We start from the raw sequence: 20436 nt of genomic DNA, 5'->3' as shown, positions 1-20436 counted from the left end.
TACACTTTTAGTTTTTCACTCCAGAGAAACTATTCTGTATTTACACATGTGTAACTTATTTATTTCACTTAAGATTATGATCTCAATATGCATCCATTTTCCTGTTACTGACTCTAATTTCTCATTATTTATGTGGCTGAGTAGTATTACATTTTATAGAAAAATGACAATTTCTTCATCTAATCTCCAACTGATGGGCAACTGGGCTGTTTCCAAGTTTTAGCTACTAAAAACTGTGCCACTATAAACATGGATGTGCATATATCACTGTGGTATGATTCTTTCAAACCTTTTGGAAAGATACATAGCAAAGGGATAGCTGGGTCAAATGGAACCTCTAATCCTAGTTTTTGAGGTATCTCCATATTGATTTCAATAACGCTTGCACCATTAACACTCCTACCAAATATGGAGAATGGTACTTTTCTCCCCACAACACTGCCAATATTTGTTATTGGTTGATTTCTTGATAGCAGCCCTTCGTTCTGGGGTGAAGTGTAATCTTGGTGTTGTTTTCATCTCCAACTCTCCAATGACCAGTGATGTGGAGCATATTTTCATATATTTGTTAGATGTTTTTATTTATTTGTCTGAAAAATGTCTGGTCACTTCAGTTGCCCATTTTTTAATCAGGTCTTTATATTTGGGGACCTGATTTTCTTGAGTTCTTTATATATTCTAAATAGTAGTCCTTTGTCTGAGGAACAGCTGGTAATAAATTCATTCCCACATTGCATGTTGTCTCTTAGCTCTGTTGGTGGTTTCTCTTGCAGTACAGAAGCTTTTTAAAAAGAAGAGATCCCAGTTGGTGATCCTGTGTGCTACTTGCCATGCTACTGTGGCTTTGTTCATAAAGTCTTTTCCTATGCCAATTCTTCAAGAGTTCTGCCTAATTTATCTTCCATCAAATTTAGTGTTTCTTTTTTAATATTTAGATTTTTAATCCACTTGGATTTTAGTTTAGTGCATGGCGAAAGATAGGGGTCTAGTTTGAATCTTTGGCAGGTTGAAATCCAGTTTTTTCAACAGCATTTAATAAAGAGGCTATCTTTCCTCTAGTGAGGGTAGTTGGCTTCTTTGTAAAAGATAAGGTAGCTGAGTACATCTGGAATACTTTTATCTTTCAATCTATTCCACTGATCCTCAGGTCTGTTTCTTTGCCAGTACCATGCTGTTTTTATCACAGTGGCTTTGTAGTACAGTTTCCAATTGAGAATTGTTATACCCTCTGCCATGTCTGTGTTGCCTAGGATGGCTTTTGCTATTCTAGGTCTCTTCTGGTTCCAAATTAATTTTTGGATTATTTTTTCTAATTCTGTGAAATACAGTGTTGGAATTTCAATCAGCATTGCATTGAATCTGTATAGCAGTTTTGGTAGTATGGCCATTTTCACTCTGTTGATTCTTTCTACCCAGGAGCAGGGGATATCATTCCATTTTCATATATCCTCTTCCACCTCTTTTTTCAGAGTGCTGTTGTTTTCAGTGTAGAGGTCTTTTGCTTCTTTAATTAGACTGATTCCTAGACACTTCATTTTTGGGGATGCTATTGTGAAAGGAATTTTGTTTCCCTAATTTCACTCTCAGTGAGTCTGTTGTTTGTGTATAAGAAGGCTATTGATTTTTGAGTGTTGACCTTGTATCTAACTGTTCTGCTAAAAATGTCAATTAAATCTAGAAGTCATTTGGTGGAATTTTTTGTGTCTTCAATGTAGAGTATTATGTCATCAGCAAATAATGTCAGGTTTACTTCTTGCTTTCCTATCTTTGTTGCTTTAATTTCTTTCTCTTGTCTAATTGCCATCCCTAATATTTCCAGAACTATTTTGAAGAGGAGTGTTGATAGTGGGCATCCTTGTCTTGTTTCTGATTCTAACATGAAGGTTTTCAGTTTTGGCCATTTAATGTGGTGTTTGCTGTTGGTTTTTCATACCCTTTATCAAGTTGAGATAAAGAGCATCTATTCTAATATTTTGCAGCATTTTTATCATGAATGGGTATTGAATTTTGTCAAATGTTTTCCCCGCATGTATTGAGATGATCCTATAGTCTTTGTCCTTGACTCTGTTAATATATTGTATTACATTTATTAATTTATATATGTTCATCCATCCTTGCAACCCTGTAATAATTCCAACTTGATCAAGCTGCATGCTTTTCTTGATGACCCTCTGTATTCCATTTGCCAGTATCTTATTAAGGATTTTTGCATATATGTTCATTAAGTAGATTTGCCTGCAGTTCTTTTTTAATTGGGTCTTTCCCTGGTTTGGGAGTCAAAGTAACACTTCCTTCCAGGAATAAATTTGGAAGTATTTCTTCCCTTTCAATTTCATTGAAAAGCTTAAAGAGTAGTGGGAGTAGTTCTTCTCTAAATGTCTTGTAATATTCAGCAGTGAAGCCATCAGGACCTGAGCTGTTCTTCATTGGTAAATTTAAAATTACATTTCAATTTCACTGATTGTAATTGGGGCATTTAGAATTTTTTTGTCTTCTTTGTTCAACTTTGGGAATTCATAAGTATATAGAAATCTGTCCATTTCTTCTGTGTTTTCCATTTTATTTGAGTACAGGTTTTTGAAGTAGATATTGATGATCTTCTGGATTTCTGGTAGTTCTGTTGTGACTTAACCTTTTTTTCCCCCAATTACATGAATCTGAGCCTTTTCTTTCCTTTTTTTTTTGACAGTGTTGGCTAAGTGTTTATCAATTTTATTCATTATTTCAAAAAAGCAACTCTTCAATTCATTGATTTTTTGTATCATTTTATTAGTTTGCATTGCATTAATTTCTCCTATAATTTTTATAATTTCCTCCCTTGTAAGAGGTTTGGTTTTTTTCTTGCTTTTATTTTTCTAGGAGTGTATGATGTATCATTAGGTTGTTTATTTGAATTTGCTCTGTTTTCCTAGTGTGGACATTAACTTTTATTATTTTTCCACATAGAACTGCTTTCAATATGTCCCATAAATTCCTGTATGTTGTATTGGCATTGTCATTTATATGTAAAAACTTTCTAATCTCTTCTTTAATTTCCTCTGTGATCCATTGATTGTTTGGGAGAGTGCTATTCATTTTCCATGTGTTTGTGAAGTTCTTACAGTTTCTTAAGCTATTGATCTCCAGCTTAATTGCACTATGATCTGATAATATACATAGGATAACTTTGATTCCTTTGCATTTATTTAAATCTGTTCTATGAGCTAGTATGTGGTCTACTTTAGAGAATAACCCATGTGCAGCCTAAATAATATATATTATGTTTTGGTGGGCTGGAATACTATAGTTGTCTATTAAGTCCATACATTCAAAAGCTTGGTTTAGTTCTAGTATTTCATTGTTGATTTTTTGTCTGCATAATCTGTCTATTTGTGATAGTGGGGTATTTAGCTCCCTCACTACAATTGTAATAGCACTTTTTTGGTTTTTCATGTTCCTTAATATTTGTTTAATGTAGGTGGGGTTATTAATTTCTGGTTCATATATATTTATGATTTTCATCTCTTCTTCTTCTTGAATTGTCCCCTTAAGAGGATATAAGTGGCTTTCTTCGTCTATCTTAATCAGTTTTGTTTTGAAATTTACTTTTTCTACAAATAAGATAGCTACCCTTGCTTTTTTCTGGGCTCCTGTCACATGAAGAATTATATTCCATCTTTTCACTTTCAGTCTATGGGATTCTTTTTGCACTAGGTGCGTCTGTTACTCTTGATTGATAAATTGAGGCCATTGACATTGATGGATATAACTGATATGTACTGACTTATTATTGTCATGTTATTTTCCTGTTGTTGGCTCTTTTTAATTTCCCCCCTTCTTCCTTTAGTTTCTTGCCTTGCCTAATTGATTTGCTCTGTTGGGCCTCATGGTGTTGTGACCTTCATTGCCTTTTTCTAGGATATTGCTTAGGATTGCATGGAGTGCTGGTTTGGTATTCATGAAGTTTCTCAGGTGTTCTTTGTTGAGGAAGTATAATATTTCCCCATTCATTTTGAAAGAGAGTTTTGCAGGATACATCAGTCTAGGTTGGAGACTGTTTTCTTTTAGGACTTGAAATATCTCACTCCAGGCTCTCCTTGACTTAAGGGTTTGTGTTGAAAAGTCTGCTGTGATTCTGATGGGCTTTCCTTTGCATGTGGTTTGTTTCTTTTCTCTTACTGCTTGTAGTATTTTTGTTCTCTTATTGGGTATCTGGGATCTTGATTGTTATATGTCTAGGTGTAGATTTTTTTATCATGGCTAGTTAGAGTTCTATATGCCTCACTTATCTGTATGTCAAATTCTTCCCTTCTATTTGGGAAGTTTTCTGTCATTAATTCTGTGAACAACTTTTTAAAGTCATTTTTATTTTTTCTTGCTACCTCATGGATTCCAATCCATCTTTTGTTATTCTTCTTTGCATCATCTAGGAGTTGTTGAATTGATTTCTCATGATCTGATTTTAAGAGACCTCTCTTTTCCTGGTCAGTGACTGCAATCCTATCTTCTATATATGAATTTCTATCTTCACATTCATTAATCCTGCTGCAACAACTTTCAGTAGAATTTTTAATCTCCTGGATATCTGTTTGAATCTGTTTCATGGATTCCATTTCTTTCCTGTGTTGGGCATTCATGGGTTGTATTTCTTTCTTATGCTGGGCCTTCACAACTTCTATCATGGTCCTGAGCTCATACATTTTTTTGTCAGTTTCTGTTCTAGAGTCTCTAATCATATCTTTCATTGTGCTCTCCATCTCTGTAGTTATGTGGGAAATTATTTCTGTTTTGAATTTTTCTAGAGCCTGATTAATCTACTTTGTCACTTCTTGTGCTAAGATTTCAGGGTATCCTAGTGGTTGATTGTCAGAATTTTCAACCTCATTTGCCCTAGAGTTTGCCATTGGTGAATTGGAAATGTGTCTCTGTGTCTTGCTTAAGTGTTTTCTCATTTTTATATTTGTTGTTGGGTTGGCCTTGGTTTAATTCCTGGGTTATTACTTAAATCTTTCTGATATAGTTGTACTTTAGCTTTTGAGTCTCTAATGACTCATAAACACTCTCATTTTCATAATATCAGAAAGGACAACTCATTAAATCAATCATAACCTTTTAGCCCAATTGATACAATCAGCTGCACAATAGCATCAACCACAGTTTAAAAATTGACCACTTGCAATCATTAAGCTATCACCTTTAAACCATGTGAATTAAATCCAAATTAAGGAGCAGCCCAATATGTTTACAGTGAATAAACTCTTCAATATAGTAATTGCACCCTTTAGGATGGGGGCTTAGACAGAGTTAGGATGAGAGGAGTAGATAGGTAAAAGAATTGGAGAAGGTTTCAAGTGAAACCAGAGGACACAGGATGACCACACAAACTTTAGGAAACTGATTGAAGACAAAAGGGAAAGACAGAGTGCAAGAATAAGGACAAGAATAAAACTAATTAACAGTAGTAGATACTTTCCTTTGAAACTAGTGACCCTTGAATGAAGGAAAAAGAGAAAAGAAAAGAAAAAAAGAAAGAAAAATAAATAAAAAAGAAGAAATCCAAATTAGGGCAGGAACAGGAACAGAAAGGGAGATGAAGAATAATATGGGAGAGCAAGAGACTGAGTTGGAAAAAGAAAACAGAAAAAGGAAGAATTTGCAGAATGGAATGAGGAAAAGAAAGAAGAAAAAGAATTTGAAAGGCCTATTTTGGGGTATATCTCTGCTGTCACAATAGACAATGTTTGCAGCAAGTGCAGAAGTAAGTCATTTAGTCTCAGCTAGCCAAAGGCTGACACCTGAGATTCTGGCTGAATTCAGGCTGCAAGGCCCAAATTGAGCTCCTTGACCTCCCGCAGGGTTGAACTCTGCAAGGTTCTACTCCAGGTTCCCTCTGCCCATTCTCTGAAGATAGTCAAAGTTCTGATGGAAGATGGTGATCACTCCATACAAACTATGGAGGTCTGATGTGCGTTTATTGCAGTTGTTTGCTTCTGTTCTATTTTCTGGAGCTCAGAAAAATGACCTTCATGACCAACTGTGCCTCTGTAGAGTGGATACAGTAACTGGCACAGTCAGGAGGCCTGAGAGCATGGGGAAGTATGGGGGGAGTGGATGTTACAGAGGCACCTGTGCGGCTAACCAGTCCTCACCAGTACACCTGATGCAGGCTGGAGTGAGGATGAGATCTAGGCACGGCTGACCCTGTCCTCCATGTTCTCCTGAATCTGGGAAGTTTTTTTCCTTTTAGAGCTTCAAACACTCCACTTTGAGCCCTCCTAGTATTTACGCTTTGTGTTGAGAACTCTGACATAACTTTAAAGGGGTACTCACTTCACAAGTGATTTGTTAATTTTCTCTAACAGCTTTTTTTTGTTTGTTTGTTTTTTGTTTTTTGTTTTTTGAGACAGGGACTCACAATGTAGGTGAGACTGACCTGGAACTCACTATGTAGTACAGGCTCATCTCGAACTCACAGTGATCCTCCTGCCTCAGCCTCCCATGTGCTGGGATTACAGGCATGAGCCACCGTGCCTGGCTCTAACAGCTGTGTGTTGCACTTCTGGGATTTTGACTATGATGTATTGTAAAGAGGTTCTTTTTTCATTGTGGCTATTTGATGTTCTTTTATCTCACTTATTTGTACACTTAATTCTTTCCATATATTTGGAAAATATTTTGCTATTATTTCTGCAAACAGGTTTTTTTATGCCATTTGCACTATCTTTTCATTTTTCACTAACTCCAGTTAATCTCTTTTCACCATTTAGCAGCTGTTTGAGCCATTATTCATATTCTCTTGATTTATTTTTTTGTACTAAGGATCAAACACAGGACCTTGCACTTTTGAGGCAGGTGGCAGAACCACTGAGCTAAAGCCCCAGCCCTTCCCTTGCTGTTTTTAAGGTATCATTGAGTAACTTGTCTCCAATAGCAGGGCTATTTTCTAATTCTTAAACTCCACCTCCATATTAACCACTTGTGCTGCCCATACTTTCAGTGGAACTTTTAATCTCCTGAATTTCTCTTTGGTACCTTTTCATGGACTCCATTTCTTTCTTTCTTTCTTTCTTTCTTTCTTTCTTTCTTTCTTTCTTTCTTTTTCATTGAGTTTATTGGTACTTTTTAATAATACAATGCACTTACATTTATTATTGGGATCTTGTTGGAATCCTTTTGTTTTATAAAATAATCATTTGTGTTTTGTACCATTTTGTTTAGCTTTACTAATTTTTATTAATTTCTTATGAGCACTACTGAATGACCTGTTTATTGAGTCCATTACCTGTTTAGTTATATCTTTTTTGAGTTTGCTGAGCAATTTATTGAGCTATTTTTATCTCCTCGGTTATCCTTTAAAATAATTGAGTTGTGTAGCTTTTGATTTCTTACCTGTCTATGCCTCATAGGTTAGCTTTTGAGGATTTGTGATTTTTTTGCATGCATTTTGTTGCCTTGTCTTTTCATGATTCTATTGTTTTGTTTTGTGCTGAGGTTTGCAGATGTTTTCATAATATAAAGACTTTGTTGATAATATGGACAGCTTTTAAATTAATGTCTTCCTTTCTGCAATGCATTCTGGGAATAGCTAACTGTAGGTTTTTGCTTCTGTCTCAACATCCAATAACCTCATGGCCGGGGATTTAGCTCAGTGGTTCTGCTGCCTGCCTTGCAAGTATAAGATCAATCATTTTCACACACACAAAAAAAAAAAAAAAGAAAAAAAATCCCACCACCTCTGTTAATTTCAGAGTGAAGAATTCAGTGTAATGGCACCACCACCCAGTTCTTTAATTGTAAAACCACTCACTGTTTCTGCAATTTACAATAAAGGCTCTAGTACTGCTCTCCTGGTCCATTATTTCTCTTTGGACCAACTGACCCTGGTGTTTAACTTGTGTCTGTGGAATCAGGTACACCTCCCCAGGAGGAAGAGCGAGCTTCTAGACTGCCTTTTTTCCCCTTCTGCATTATGTTCTATTTTGCAACTTCTCTGAAGCTGAGATTACTTTTTTTCTGTCCTAATGAAGTTGTTTTTTTCTAGGTGTCTGGATACTAGGTACCTGAAAAATTAACTTTTGCTACTAATCACTACTCTGCCCTTTTGAATCTTCTTTTTACTGTTTATAATAATGTTATTTTATGAAAAATGGGTCTTATTTAAAGTTAGCTAAATATATCAATTTTATTTCATTATGAATATTGCTTCTTATGAAATGTTTACAAAATTTTCCCAGACCCTAAAGATATGAAGATTTTCTCCTATCTTCATTTATAACAGTTTCATTGTACTTCTTTATACTGTTAGATATAGAATTGATTTGTGTTTAAGTTTTGAGATGAGTTAATTTTTTCCTTAATATATACTCAATTATTTTAGTACTAGTAAATGAAAAAAATCCTTTAACCAGTGCTTTGCAATATGCCCTTATAAAATGGAGTACTACTCAGAAATAGAATGATAAACTAGAGATATTTATAGCTAAATCAATGCACATTGAAACCATATTCTTAAGTCAAGTAAATAGAACACACGTGTAAATGCTGAATAGTTTCTCTGTGTGAGAAACTGAAAGTGTAAATGAAGAAAAAGTGTTTAGTAGATAATGTGAAATAGGAAGAAAAAATCCAAAGGGGAGGGGGAAAGGCAAGTGGGGAGCTAGGGGGGAGGAAAGATGGGAAAGAAACAATATGAGTAAAAAGAAAAAAACAGAAACAATGTCTTTGTAAATATGGAGGGGTGGAGGGGTTAAAGTGAGGGCAGGGAAATGGGGAAAAAATAAGAACCAAGATGTATCATGTATAGGTACAAATTCCCAATGATGAATGTCACCATATTTTATACCTAAAATGCACCAACTATAAACCTAATGGATTAAAAAAAAATCTAGTGATTATATGTACACAAGTCTCTTTTCCCATCCTTTTATGCCCTCTTTTTTTTTTTTTTTTTTTTTTTTTTTTGTACCGGGGATCGAATTTGAGTCCTTGTGCTTGGGAGGCAGATGGTGGAACCACTGCGCTAAATGCCCAGCCCAGGCCCATTTATTTTATTCTATCTACCTATTTGTTTTTTTGCTTTCACCATACTATCTTAATTGCAATAAATGTAAATATCTTAAAATCTAGTACAGTAAGTCCTCATATTTTTGTCTTCATCAAATAGCTAGGCAGTTCATGTCATGAATATTTCCACTCAAAATCTTACAGTGAAAAACTGCAAAGTAGAAATATAATTTGTTTTTCATATTGGCCTCATATGAGCAATTTTTTCAAACACTTGGTGTTAATATTAGTATTGCATTATATACTCATACATTTTCTGCTTGCACAATCTATACATTTCATGAAAAACTGATGATTCCATTTCTCATTTCTAATCTCCTACATCTTATTTATTTTCATTTATTATATGAAACTTCCAAAGTACTCACTCTCTATTTCTTATTCTTCTATAACAAATAACTCAATAACAGTGGTATGAAATAACAATTTCGATATTCCAGATTCTGAGGGCTAGAAATTCAACAATAATGTTCACCACTTATTTCTTCTCTACTATAACTGGAATCTTAGATTGAAAGCTTTGAAAGCCAAGAGTCACCTGATGATTCGAACTTGAAACAATCTGGGGACTCCATTATTAATATCTTTCCTCCCTGTATTGAGAAATTTTAAACACTAAACTCAGCTGTAAATGCTAGCTAGATTACCTACATGTGGCCTCACTATGTCATTTAATATTTCTTTTAACATGGTAGCCTCAGAGAGTTGATTTTTATTATACTTCAGCTCCGAGACCACCCAGCAAAAAGACAGAAATTGTGTCACCTTTTGTAACCTTACCTTAGAAGTCACATAACATAGCTTCCCTAAAGATTCATACTCTTGAAACCAGAGAAACAAGACTTAAAAAGTTCGAGACCAGCCTGGGCTACACAGTGAGTTCCAGGTCAGTCTCAAATACATAGTGAGACCCTGTCACACACACACACACACACACACACACACACACACACACACACACACAAAATCTCAAAGCTACTTTTAAGACAACAGGGAATTGTTCCATAAGCAAATGTAAATAGCTATTGAAATAAAATACCATAATCTGGAGTCTCAATTTTAGTGCAAAACATTTATTTCCATGTCTAGCTTTCAAGCAAAAATAATCCTACTTGAAAGAGAAAAAAATGGGATGGAAAATCACTAAAAGTACCCAAAATGTCCAAAGACAATACCCTTAAATGAACAGCAAATGGACTTACTGTTGCCTAGTCATCAGAAAAACAGGACATAAAGTGTAGAGAATGTGTGTATCATTGTGGTGAAAGAAGACAATTGTCAACATAGAAGTCTATATCCAACAAAAGCATTTCATATGTACTAATGTAAAATAGAGACATTTTTGGTTACCCAAAATAGAACTTTTCACTCAGAAGCCACATATGAAATAAAATACTAAGACATATGGTTCATGTAGTATAAAAAGTTTATAGATGGAAAGTAGGAGGTGCAGCATAGCGGAAAGCCAAGGAAATAGTGAATATCTGAGTAAGTCTGAATTGAACAGTGCCTCAAATATTTGAGTAACTGAAATGAACTGTGAAACAATGAATGTCTTGTGGATATAAAATACATATAAAGTACATATGGTACTAAAAGTCTTGATAAAATTTTAAAGTTATATGTATATTTAAAATCTTCCTCTAAGGAAACCTAGAAGCACAGAGGATTTCTTTTCTACAAAATATTTCAGGAATAAATAACAATTTTACCCATATTCTTTCAGACAATAGAAAAAACAGATTTCTCAGTTATTTCAAGACTATCTAAATATTCAATCTGAAATTTAATGAGTACAAAAAATCCACAGTGCAGTCATATTCTTAAGAATACAGCAATATATATATAAAAAAGTAAACTTTTATGACTAATTTGGGTTATTCTAACTGTTAAAGAGAACACTGTCAATAATTACTCATTACTAAACCCAGAGAAGTCTAATCACTTTTGCCCAGTGTATATGGGCATTGAAATGACAAAAGAAAACATAATGCTATCAAATTCTGCAAGGAATAATACTTTACTTATGTACAGAAGAAACAAAATGAGATCACCTTCAATAAAGTGTTTGGTACCCTATGGCTTGCAGGTCTTATCCATACAACACAGGGGAATTAAGTAAGTTAACACTTCTTGTGCGTCAGAAGAAGCATTCTGATCCCCTTCTGGCAGTATAAAATACCATATTGGAAACTGAGGGCATGCCTAATGGCCTGTTATGCAAATGTTTAGGAAAACAAGGGAGCACTTATTGAGTCTGAAATAGGGAAAGATATTTCCATATAAGGCAATAAGCCTCACATAGAATAAGTGGGCACTTTATCTCTTTTTAAAGAAATTCACTACTCCCAAGACTCATTCATTTGGCTGAGCAAAGGTCAAAGGACTGCAAGAGACATACTACTTTTCCCAAAATTAAGAATTCAAGTTTGTTTCAACATTTGAAATGCAATCAGTATATTCCTTCATGAACTCAAGTTAGTACATAGAAAAAAAGAACCTGATAAATTAAAAAATCCTTCATGCTTGAAAAAGTAACAAACTAGCAATAAAAGGGAGCTTCTTCAATCAAAGATGTGTACAAAAATTTAAAGCAAACATCATACTAAATTTTTTCTTATGGAACTGAGTATGAAACATGAATATTTACTATTTCTTCTTCAACTCAACATTATGCTTGATACTATAGTCAAGACACTAATAATAAGACATGAAAATGGCAATGAAAGTATAATGATTGGAATCCAAAACATATTAACAACTATTTAGGAAACTAAAACTTTTATATACACCATTAAAATAGCATAACAATTTTTGAAAGAAAAGAACAAAATTGGAAAACTGATATTGTGTGAGGAAGCTCTTTATTGATTATGCCCAAAGTGGGTTATAAGCAGTGCAGGCTGTAAAGTGTTAACCCCACAAGTGGATTTTTTTAAAAAGGTGAGAACATATTAACAACTATTTAGGAAACTAAAACTTTTATATACACCATTAAAATAGCATAACAATTTTTGAAAGAAAAGAACAAAATTGGAAAACTGATATTGTGTGAGGAAGCTCTTTATTGATTATGCCCAAAGTGGGTTATAAGCAGTGCAGGCTGTAAAGTGTTAACCCCACAAGTGGATTTTTTTAAAAAGGTGAGTCTGGCTGAAGCCTACGTGCGGATATCAGAGTAACTTGTACCCAAATTCCATTCCCATGGCTAAAACCTTCCTAACTAGAACGACAAGGTTTTAATTACAATCCTGTATTTTTTCTGTTCTATTCCTAGTTCAAGAATGCTTTGTCTTTTCCCTTACAAGCCCTAACTTCATTAGTATCCATAGAAACGGCACGACTGCACCTGCTTGCATGTAGTTACCCTTCACCCAAATTTGATTACCAATAAAAAAAATCAATGGCTTGGACTGATCAGGGCCTTTGCTGGTTACTCAGCACTGGTCATCCTGGCTCACAATTTCTCTGTTTCTTTAATTCTGTCTTTGAGTCTTTCTTCAATGCTGTCATACACTGGGCAGGAGGCTAGAACCTACTGCAGAGGTCTCCAGTAATATTGCCCAATTTCAAGATACATTATATAGCTACATTTATTATGACAGTGTGGTACTGGAGAAATAATAGGCAATTTTTTCAGTGGAACAGATAGACCCAATAAAATATAGTTAACTGATCTTTGACAAAGGACAAAAGAAAATACTATGGGAAAAAAAGACAGCCTTTCCAACAAAATGTGCTGAGACAACTGGACATCCTTTGTGTGTGTGTGTGTGTGTGTGTGTGTGTGTGTGTGTGTGTATGTTGGGGATCGAGCTCAGGACCTTGCTCTTTTGAAGCAGGTGAAGTGCCACTGAGCTAAATCCCTGGCACTTGGACATCCATCTTTTAAAAATGAATAGAATGTACATACAGTGCGTACATGCTTTACATAAACTAACTCAAAGTGGATCATAAACCTAGATGTAAAATGCCAACATATAAAGCTTCTAGAAGATAACACAGGAAAAATCTAGATATATAGCATTTAGTGGTGAATTTTAAATACAAAATCAAAGGTACAATCATGAAATAAGAACTGATAAAATGGAAATTATTTGTAAAATGTTAAAAGGGAATAAAAAGTGAATCTACTGACTAGAAGAAAATATTTGCAAATGATATATCTGATAAAGTACTGTTATCTGAAATATACCAAAAAAGCCTTAAAACTCAACCATAAAACTCATGCAAGCTAGCTTAAAAATGAAGCAAAGACTTTAGCAGACACCTCACCAAAAAAATATATAGATGGCAAATGAACAAAGGAAAAGTCGTTATACACCACATGCCATCATTTGAAAGATAAAACGAGATACCACTACACATTGGAATGACCAAAATCAAAAACACTATTAGAATGATCAAATTTTAAAGCACTGATAATAGAAAATACTGGTGATGACCAAGGGCAATAGGAAATGCCATTAATTACTGGTAGAAAAGCAAAACAAATGGTATAGATAACTTGGAAGACACTAGGTTAGTTACCTATGAAACAAAGCATACTCATAACATGTGAAACAACAATCACATTCCTTAATCTTTATAAAAAGTCATGTCCAAAGAAATCTACATGTGGATGGTTATAGTAGTTTTCTTCATAATTAATAGCACTTGCAAGAAACCAGGATATACCACATTATGCCAATGGACAAGAAATGGTACATTCATAAATGAAATATTATTAAGCATTGAAAGTAAATGAGCTATCAAACCATGAAAAGACATGAGGAAAATTTAAGTCCATTATGTCAAGTAAAAAAAGCCATAAAAAACTACACACTACATAACTATATGGCATTCAGGGAAAGGTAAAAGTATGTATTCAATAGAAAGGTCAGTGGCTTCTAGGGATTAGAGGTAAGGGAATGATTAATAAAATGTGCACAGAGGATTTATATGATACTGCAATTATCATATAATGCAAGTATAAAAGTCTTCAAATTAATGGAGCGTAAAATACCAAACATTAGCCCTATGAACAGGGTGGACTTTGAGTGATAATGATATATCAATGTAGATTCATTAATTGTAGCAAATATACTGCTCCAGTGGGGGATGTGGATAATGGGAGAAGCTATACATCTGTGGAAAAGAGAGGTATCTCTGTAGCCTTCTGCTCTATTGTACTGTGAAGTTAAAAGTGCTATAAAAGGTAGAGTATATAGAAACAACATAAATATTTGACCTAGAATGTTTCCCAAAGGCCCATGTGTTAAAAGTTTGGTTCCATCTGCTGGAGCTATCGGGGCATGGGGAAGCCTTTAAGAGGTAAATCTTAGTGAAAGAAAAGTAGAATATTTGGATCATGCCCTTGAAGGAAATATGGGAAATCTAGCCCCTTCCTTTTCCTCTTTTTGCTTTCAAACTGTCATGAAGTGTGCAGCCCTTTCTACCACTTGATGCCATACCACAGGCTGAAAAGTAAAAAGCCAGTCAGCCATGGATTGAAACCTCTGAAACTATGAGCCAAAATAAACCTTACCTCTGTATAAATTGATTATTTAGTGTTTTTGTCACAATAATGGAAAGCTGACTAATACAACATCAAATAACCAAAATCCACATACAGAGTCCCCAGAAAATATATACACACTTTAGAAAAAAAAAATAGTTCAGGGGCAACCCATTTTTGGTCCTCTCTTAAACAGAAGCTATCTTTCAATAAATTTTTCCTGCTCTTAATCTCTGTTGTTCCTAGAATTCATACAGTTTTAGAGAACAAGAATGCAGCATTTCAGATATCTAGCAGGCTGGGAATTACAATATTTCCCTTACATTATTTATCTTATTTGGATTCTGTATATACACCCTATATAATTTGGAGGTCTTCAACCAATATAATTGGATGTAGGTAAGAATTTGCTTTTGTTTCATAGTTTCTCATATTTGCTTCAAAGACTTTAACCTTTTGTTTCATAGACTCTGGCCTTTTGTTTTATAGATTCTAGCCTTTTGTTTTATAGACTCTGGCTTTTGTTTCAAAATTGTCTTAAATTTTAGGTTATATGTCTTTAATATTTGCAAATTGCTTGTTTCTCTTATGACACATTGTTCTTTGTTAAAATTATATTTGATTCCTGTTTTGTATATTTTGCATTTGGACGTAGTTGCTAAAGTTGCATTTGTTTTGTTAGACAACAGCAGTAGTGGAAAAGAAGTGTTAGAGCACCACCTAGCAGACTTTCATAGTAACTAAAAGAAAATTTAGAAAATGCTGCAAAATGGGTCTTTTATGAAATCATCTCAGGTAAAGACAATTCAAACATTTATCTTTCTCTCATAGGGCACTCAAACAAGCACCGCTTACTTGGCCAGCTAGTAATTGCCTTTAGGGTAGCTGCCAAATTCAAAGCAGGGGAAATGTTTCTCCATTTGACCTCTGGTGAATCCCCATCCCCATTGAAGCAAATGGCCAATAGAAGAATATTGATCAGATAGGCAACTGGATTCCTTTCCAGAGACAGATCTTTAATTGTGTGGAACTAGTAAAAACTGAGGTAACAACTGAGGTGTCATGGCCAAGGCTACTCTGACAGCATCCAAAGGTCTCTCAGCAGATGCTAGGTCCTGACAGCCCAGTGAAGTAATCAGTAGAAAATCTGCACATATGTATCATCCCTATGTGTATTCCTCAGTGAGGTGAAAGTTAACTCACTGAATGATTATCAGGTATCCCCTGTCAAAGAGTCACCTGAAATGATGTCATCAGAGCCCTATCTTAATTCTTGGTTAAGAGTTGAGTTACAGGTTTAGACTATTCTCTCTCTCCCTCTCTCTCTCTCTGTCATAGGAGAGGAAAGTGCTTTCACTAATAAGTTATTGGCTTTGAAGCTTTTACTGTAGAATTGTAAAATGCTATGAAATAATTTTGAATGTTTAGAAGTCTTAAGCTTTTATTTGAATTTTTTCTCTCTTCTAGTGAGTTAGAAACTCCACTTAAACTTTTCTCCAACTTATTAGGATTTGACTTTAGAACCCCCTTATAGTCAGACCTCATCTCCTTCAAGGAAGTCAGGCTAAGACAACGTACATGAACTGTTTTGTCTTACATGGAGGAAAAAAGCAATCAGCTAGCAACTTACATTTGTGTTTTCACATGCTAACAAGACTAGAAAGGGATTTTAGTCAGCCTTTCTCTTCCTTCATGCATGCTTAGGAAACTGACAATATATACCTTTAATGAACATGAATTGTGGTTGCTAAGTAATGAACATAAATTTAACCTGTGAGTGTCAGATACTTAGTGATTTTAGAATGGACCTTGAACAATGTGCAGCTTTGTCATGACACTACAGTTGCCAAAGTGAATTATGTAGGTAGCAGAATTTTCTCAGAGGCTTCTTTGCCCTAGGACCCAGGGAAGAATCCCTTCAAGCCATATACTTGACTCTATCTGTCTCTAGAGTTGATCTCTTTTACAGGTAAAATGTGCTCTAATTTGAACACTGACCTATTTTCCTCACTCTCTGTTAAAAAATTTAAATGTAGTGGTTTAGGTCTCTTGATTATTGCTAGCAGTGTTTTCTTCTTTAAACATGATTGTTATGGCTGAAATCAGTTATAACTTGTAGATTTGGATTACCTAAGGCAGTAAGGACATGAGCTTCCTGGGAAGATAAGATCACAGAGCTCTTCACTGCAGAGCAACAGAGGAGAACAGAAGCAGCTCCTGACCCTCTGGTAGGCCGGCCCCTTTGGCCCAACACAGCAGGGGAGCCCAGCCACACTGGCGCCAACACAGTGGTGTCCATACCCCCTAAAAAGCAAGTGAAAGAGGGCCTCTCTGGGGCTCCTAGATGAAAATTGAAGCCCACTGGAAAAGTAAAGAAAATATCTGTGATAAAGGCACACCACAACACCATAGTTGTTAAATCAGAGGAATCAGCACCTCATATCAGAACCTGGTCTAACTTCTGGGAAAAGACAGATGAAATCATCAGTAGAAACTTGCAGAGTTCAAACCAGCATGAGGTCAGAGATCTCAACTTGGGCCTTGCAGCCAGAAATCAGCCTGAACCTCAGGGACAGCTGCTGGCTTACTGAGACTAATTATCTTAGATCTGCACAAACCTGCTCATGCTATTGTGTCAACAGCGGCATACCCTGAAGGAGGCCCTCTATTTCTATTTGTATTTTTTATTTCAAAGTAATACTTTTCTCTTATCTGTAATTATTTACATTTTAATCTATCTTTTTCTTTTCTCAAATTTTTCCTGTTTTGATCTTCTTTTTTATTTTCTTATCTTTAATCTTCTTTTTCTTTTTTTCTCATTGAGTTTATTAGTACATTTTAGGTATACAGTACAGTTACATTCATTACTGGGATCTTGTACCTTTACATGCATGACAGGTCTTGGTTCTCATTTTTTCCCCTTATCCCTGCCCTCCCTTCACCCCCACCTCCCTTCCCTATTTGCAAATACTTTATTTCAATTTTTTTCATTTTCTCATGTTTTTTTCCTTTTCCCTTATTACCTTTCCCCTACCCTTCCCATTTCCTCTACATCTTTAGCCCCTTTCTTCCTATTTCACACTGTAATCTTCTTTTTCTTATTTTTTTCTCTCTCTCTCTCTCTCCCACCTTGATCTTTATATCTCTTCCTTTTTGTTCCCGTTCCACTCCTAATTCAAATTAATTTTCTTTCTTTTCCTTTTCTTCTCTTTTTCCTTCTCTCAATTGCCATTATTTTTAAAAGAAAGTGATTACAGTCTAGCCTCCCTACTGTGGTTACTTTGTTCTGTTCTTGTGTATATTTTGTTTTGTCTTCTCCTCTTCTCTTCAACAGCTTCCTAGAGTTTATGTGATCTTCCTCTCTTACAGAGAGATAGAGAAAGCACCTAGAAATTGAAAGGCAAAACTAGAGGGCTGGAGATTTAGCTCAGTGGTGTCACCTCCTGCCTCACAAAAGCAAGGTCCAGAGTTTGATCCTTGGTAGCAAAAAGAAAAATGAAAGAAAAAGAAAGAATGGGAAAAATGAAGTGGGGAAGCTTGGAAAGGGAACACATTTTATTGAACAGGAATGGCATAAGGAAGCTGAAAGGATTGCTTGAGAGTGAGAAGAACTCAGAAGGTGACAGCAGCAGCTTCATTATGAAAAAGAAAAAAGAAATTCTCTGAAATGCCCATGTGATATAAATCATAGTCAAGGTGATCCTTACTGGAAAGAGAATAAAAAGTTGTCTCTAGATACAGATGCCCAATTCAGCCACAGATGAGACTATCCTCACCAACAGAATAGATTTAATGACTTTGATCACTGGGAGAGTGGTAGGTTTCCTGACATTTCAGTGGTACAGTCTTCCTCTTTAGATAGGAGGGAATGCTTTTATGGTCAGAATGAAGGGAAAAAAGCATGGCCTCCTGAACAAGCAGAAGATCCCAGCTTTGAGAGACACCCCCAAATGTTCAGTGACTCAAGAAGAAATGAGCTTCCTCCTCCATGAAATGAACTTGGAGATACAAACAGAAGAGATGTGCAAGGGGAGCAAGATGAGAGGAGAATAGTGATCCTGCACAATAGGCCCATCATGGTGCACCCGAGACACCCCCAGGAGGCTGGGCCCAACTCTTTCAGACCAGGGTCCTGGAAGGGCGAAGGGAACACGTCTGATGACAAGCAGCAGGACACACTAGTTGAAAAGCCAGAGTACACCCTCCTGGAGAGACAGACCAAAACAGCGTGAGAGGTGCTCCACCTGGAAGTTCCAGTAACGTTTTGGGGTATGGCAGCTGAGTGAGCGACAGAGGAGTCATCTCATACCAAGACAGTGGAGCCCAGCAATACCCTGAATAACGATGCAGGGTCGACCACCATGGAAAGAACACAAACGGACCAAGGAAAAAGTGGCATGGTCCACCTTCTCAAGGGCCTGGCTACCGTGACACCAGGAGAATGGATGGCAGCTGGACAGGCACAGACATGATGAGCCAGCACTTGAGTAATGCATCTCCAATTAATAGAATTGTACAGATAGGGGCAGTTCCATGCCAAGAGGAAGTGGCTCTAGATTTAAACCATTTAAGGATGAACCTCCGCGGTGATTTTTGAAAATGAGCTCTCTGCCATAGTTTCAAAATAATTTATTGAAACCTCCTATAAACTTTATTTGACTACTTAACAAGAGGACTCTCTGACCTGCCTGAGAGTTCTGTCAGACTTTTTATTTTCTTTTTAAAAAATTCAACATGATTGCTTTCCTCAATTTTAGAGAAAATGTTTAAATAGTTATTTTGTAATTTTTAATAGTTTTGTGTATCATTCAACATTACTTTTTGGTGGCAGCAATATAAATTTGAAAGCAATTTTGTTGAAGTCTGTGTGAATACAAGGCACAGTTTCCAGCTGTGTGGTAGTGGGTAATTTATAGCATTGGTGCTGTGGTGTCGGGCTCTGGACATTCCTGTCACCAAGCATTGTTGGCCTCCATTTTGAAGGCTATGTAGGCTTAAAAAGCCTCCTGTCTAATTTTTAGAGCACAGGATTGTTGCTTGCTTTTCTAAGTATTACGTAACCTATTTTTTTCAGAAGGTACTGTTACATTAAGTAATCATGTGTAACCTGGTTAAAAGATGTAAACTTTTTAAAAATAAACCTTCATATTCTGTATAGTTAAAAAAAAAAGCAGTTATTTTCCTCCCACAGCCCAAGACTCTAAAACAGGTAAGGGTTTTCCTAGGTTTCACAGGCTTTTGTTGCTTTTAGATAGCAGGATATAGTGAGATTGTGTGATCTCTCTATCAGCTGAGAAACCCAAAAGACAGACACCAATATTTTACCCTGTAAATTTGATTAACCCTTTCACTTTCTCTCTCACTATCTTTTAAGAGGCTAAAAATCAGTCATTAAGATTCTTTGATTATTGGTTTAATTTTCTGCTTGGAAAGACAGTTGAGCAAACCATATCTCTTGTCTCTGAAGATATGTTTTGTTAAAGATTAGAGATCCACTGCGGGAAAAGCTCTTGATCTTAATTATTATTTTGTACCTGAGATGGTTAGGATTTAGTTCTTTTGGCATAATTAGAATTACTCTTCCTTCATGACTGCACTGCCCTGTATGCCCCCCAAAAGCAACAACAACAACAAAACAAGCACATAGCTTTCAACAGTGTTAGGTTTAAGGCAATTCTGTCCTCTGTGACTGCTGGATTTCAGGACCAAGCTTCCAGAGTTCTAAGTTTTCCCTCCCCAAGATCCTTGCAAAGTAAAGCTAAATTTTATTTATCTCTGGGCCACATTTAAAAAAAACTCATCTAGATTTAATCCTAAAATGCTCTAAAATAAATATAAAAGGTTTAGTCCCAATTTATCTGCCTATCAGTCCTTAGGCAGAACTACAGATTAAATTA

At 35.6% G+C, this 20436-nt stretch overlaps 1 pseudogene; it reads left to right on the top strand.

Moving 5' to 3' along the window:
- The first annotated feature begins 14336 nt into the window (after nucleotides 1–14336).
- LOC104854382 lies at nucleotides 14337–19129 on the top strand (annotated as a pseudogene).
- The last annotated feature ends 1307 nt before the right edge of the window (nucleotides 19130–20436 follow it).

Source organism: Fukomys damarensis, unplaced genomic scaffold (assembly GCF_012274545.1).
Source record: "Fukomys damarensis isolate Sample0158 unplaced genomic scaffold, DMR_v1.0_HiC HiC_scaffold_39, whole genome shotgun sequence".
Taxonomy (NCBI): Eukaryota; Metazoa; Chordata; class Mammalia; order Rodentia; family Bathyergidae; genus Fukomys; species Fukomys damarensis.
The sequence above is the reverse complement of the archived record's forward strand: the minus strand, read 5'-3'. Positions and strand labels throughout refer to the sequence as shown.